Below are 4,652 nucleotides of genomic sequence, written 5' to 3'. Positions count from 1 at the left end.
AGGTTCCTGGATCCGCCTTTGCGCACTGCACCGCGTATTGTAGTGGTAACCTGCACTTCATGTATTTAATGTATTTAGAAAGTGTTGCTTTGCTGCCTATAGTGTTGTCTTTAGAGAGTGTTGCTTTGCTGCGTGTAGTGTTGATGCTTAGAGAGTGTTGCTTTGCTGCCTGTAGTGTTGTCTTTAGAGTGTTGCTTTGCTGCCTGTAGTGTTGATGCTTAGAGAGTGTTGCTTTGCTGCCTGTAGTGTTGTCTTTAGAGAGTGATGCTTTGCTGCCTATAATGTTTTTAAAGAGTGATGCTTTGCTGCCTGTAATGTCTTTAGAGAGTGATGCTTTGCTGCCTGTAGTGTTGTCTTTAGAGAGTGTTGCTTTGCTGCGTGTAGTGTTGATGCTTAGAGAGTGTTGCTTTGCTGCCTGTAGTGTTGATGCTTAGAGAGTGATGCTTTGCTGCTTTTAGTGTTGTCTTTAGAGTGTTGCTTTGCTGCTTTTAGTGTTGTCTTGATGCTTAGAGAGTGTTGCTTTGCTGCCTGTTGTGTTGTCTTGATGCTTAGAGAGTGTTGCTTTGCTGCCTGTAGTGTCGATGCTTAGAGAGTGTTGCTTTGCTGAAGTGTTGTCTTTACAGTGTTGCTTTGCTGCGTGTAGTGTTGATGCTTAGAGAGTGCTGCTTTGCTGCCTGTAGTGTCGTCCTTAGAGTGTTGCTTTTCTGCCTGTAGTGTAGATGCTTAGAGAGTGTTGCTTTGCTGTAGTGTTGTCTTTAGAGTGTTGCTTTGCTGCCTGTAGTGTCGATGCTTAGAGACTGTTGCTTTGCTGCGTGTAGTGTCGATGCTTAGACATGCCTGTTTATCCCCTGTGCTGTTCCTCGTCTTCAGAGCCTCTCTCATATGTCACCAGATCTCCAGCAGGCTCTCAAAACTAAGATGTTTCTATTACAGTAAGTCAATCAGCAGACTTTGCATTTTGATGGCCTGCGCATCATTGAAGGTCCACCTGTTCACTTGTATATCTGTGCTATGAAGTCAACACAATACGGAGCAATTTCATATATGAAGGCCCTGAAGGGAAGGACATCGTGGCATGGTGGATATGGGTATTTTTTTTTAGGTGGAAATAACATTATTTTTTAGAACTCGTTGTGAAGTTTAAATGAATGGTCACGTTGCATCCGAGCTGTAAAATGCAGACGCTCAGAACATGGCAACATTGTAGCATATGACGGAGGTGGCTTTTAGCTAGATTTTTTTTTTTAGGTGGAAATAACATTATTTTTTAGATAGATAGATAGATGGATAGATAGATAGATAGATCTAGATTGTTTTTTTTTTTAGAACTACTTCTGTGTTCCCTCTCAAAGTCGGGGCCTCCATGCAGACGGTACCTCATTATTGCTAGTGTGTCACTCCCCTGGTGCAGCTACACTGGAGGAGTCCTACAGCAGTGGGCAGGAGGAGGGGGGGGGGGGGGGGCGGTCAGGCTGTCGGTGGCTGAGTGTCGAGAGCGGCGAGCAGCCAGCCAGGAGTCGGCACACGCTCGGGATTATGGGAAGGGGAAAGGAGGACCTATCAGGGAATGGAGATGTCTGAAGGACTGTTCCTACGGCAACACACAGCAGGGCCTAGCCACGGAATGCTCTGCTTCCAGAACTGTCAGGAGGCCGGAGAGAGTGGAGCGCTTTCTCAAACACCTGACACCGCCAACGCCGCCGCCGCCGCGCCAGACATCTCGTCTCGTCTCGTGGTGGGAGGTATTCTTTACCCGCGTAGCGCTGTGACCCACATCCAACACGCGTCATGACAACGCTCATCGCTGTGACCCACATCCAACACGCGTCGTGCCAACGCTCATCGCTGTGACCCACATCCAACACGCTTTGTGACAACGCTCATCGCTGTGACCCACATCCAACACGCGTCATGACAACGCTCATCGCTGTGACCCACATCCAACACGCTTTGTGACAACGCTCATCGCTGTGACCCACATCCAACACGCGTCGTGCCAACGCTCATCGCTGTGACCCACATCCAACACGCTTTGTGACAACGCTCATCGCTGTGACCCACATCCAACACGCGTCGTGCCAACGCTCATCGCTGTGACCCACATCCAACACGCTTTGTGACAACGCTCATCGCTGTGACCCACATCCACACGCGCACGCGTCGTGACAACGCTCATCGCTGTGACCCACATCCAACACGCGTCGTGCCAACGCTCATCGCTGTGACCCACATCCAACACGCTTTGTGACAACGCTCATCGCTGTGACCCACATCCAACACGCGTCGTGCCAACGCTCATCGCTGTGACCCACATCCAACACGCTTTGTGACAACGCTCATCGCTGTGACCCACATCCAACACGCGTCGTGCCAACGCTCATCGCTGTGACCCACATCCAACACGCTTTGTGACAACGCTCATCGCTGTGACCCACATCCAACACGCGTCGTGCCAACGTTCATCGCTGTGACCCACATCCAACACGCGTCGTGCCAACGCTCATCGCTGTGACCCACATCCAACACGCTTTGTGCCAACGCTCATCGCTGTGACCCACATCCAACACGCTTTGTGCCAACGCTCATCGCTGTGACCCACATCCAACACGCGTCGTGCCAACGCTCATCGCTGTGACCCACATCCAACACGCTTCGTGACAACGCTCATCGCTGTGACCCACATCCAACACGCTTTGTGACAACGCTCAGGAAAAGAGCATACTTTATGTACTGTGGACCAACACGCTTTGTGACAACGCTCATCGCTGTGACCCACATCCAACACGCTTTGTGACAACGCTCAGGAAAAGAGCATACTTTATTTACTGTGGACCAACACGCTTTGTGACAACGTTCATCGCTGTGACCCACATCCAACACGCGTCGTGCCAACGCTCATCGCTGTGACCCACATCCAACACGCTTCGTGACAACGCTCATCGCTGTGACCCACATCCAACACGCTTTGTGACAACGCTCAGGAAAAGAGCATACTTTATGTACTGTGGACCAACACGCTTTGTGACAACGCTCATCGCTGTGACCCACATCCAACACGCTTTGTGACAACGCTCAGGAAAAGAGCATACTTTATTTACTGTGGACCAACACGCTTTGTGACAACGCTCATCGCTGTGACCCACATCCAACACGCTTTGTGACAACGCTCAGGAAAAGAGCATACTTTATTTACTGTGGACCAACAGGGTTCGTGACAACGCTCAGGAAAAGAGCATACTTTATGTACTGTGGACCAACAGGGTTTGTGCCAACGCTCAGGAAAAGAGCATACTTTATGTACTGTGGACCAACAGGGTTTGTCTTCTTGTTTGAAACATCCCCATGTAAAATGTAGGTCTAAATCTTCTTAATATAGGGCGTTAATAATTAAGAATCTATTTGGGTGATTGGGGAATAATCATTTCTATTTAGATGATTGCCATTTGAATAGGCTGGGTGGATGGGTTTGGAGCATTGCCGGAATAACATGCAGCAGTAGAAACCCAGTCGCATAGTCAAGTCTGTATAAAATGCATTCTTTTTGTACTTTGTATTTCTATGATCTCGCGTGAAAAAGTTGTAAAGGGAACCGGAAGCCCTTTATTCTTAATGGCCTGTGTGATATTTTACTTCAAACACTTAGAACTTCATTTTCATAATAATTAGACAGAACCAGGGAGTCTGGAGACGACGCCTTCGTTTGAGCAGAAGCAGCTGAGGCAGGAAGCCACTGACCGCCGTACTGACCGCCGCACTGCCTGGTGATTACCGGCAGCTAATTTACCAAATCTTTCATTTAGATCTTAATTCCAAAATTAGGTGTTCCAACGTTGACCATCCAATGAATGAATAACAACCTAGGTCCTCTGTACCTCGTCAATCAGTTCAATTAATCGCCATGGCGATTATCAGGAGCCCAGGCATTAATCAGAACTCTTTCATTTAATCCTAACGAGGACTTCAAGGTTGCAGGTGTGATGCACCGATAGGCTACACACTGACCATAGGCACTTCCATTAGGAGACTCTTTTATTGCCTTCAGTTGCAGAGCTTCAGTACAGAATGCTTTAGGCGTTGTGTGTACTGGGGTAGCAACCACCAAGAAGGGAGAAGAAAAAGACTATAAAAACAGCCTCAGTTATTGCACTGACCGAAACTGGCCAAAACTGGCCCGTCATCAAGTTCAGCACCATATCATCTTTTTTCTTTTCGCTTGTTTACAAACAAACAGCCACTTTCGGGGAAACTTGCAATTCTGCATTCTCCTAAAAGACCAGCAATTGGAACTCATTTCTTACTGCAGCTCTCCACTCATTTGACAAACCCAAAACAGCCTCGCGGCCAAGTCTCTCGGCCCAGGTGCACAGAGACTTAACTGAAATAGATAGAAATCTGATGAGTAGTAATGGCATTGCTATAAGCGCAGATCAATTCACAAGGCCGTAACAAGGCCTCAACCCGGAGTTTAAATTCAGTATGTTGTATGCTCACGCCATCTTTGGGATACGAGACGAGACGAGACGAGTTTGCGTTCCCAGCAGTGCGGGAGCAGAACACAGCCTCTGCTTTCTCACAAGACACACACTCATTTCTTCAATTTCCGAAATGCTTTGTTTGGTTAAAAACAAAAGAAGGAAAAAAATGATACAGTG

This window comes from Alosa sapidissima, chromosome 5 (genome assembly GCF_018492685.1).
Source record: "Alosa sapidissima isolate fAloSap1 chromosome 5, fAloSap1.pri, whole genome shotgun sequence".
Classification (NCBI taxonomy): domain Eukaryota; kingdom Metazoa; phylum Chordata; class Actinopteri; order Clupeiformes; family Clupeidae; genus Alosa; species Alosa sapidissima.
Note: the sequence above shows the minus strand (reverse complement) of the source record.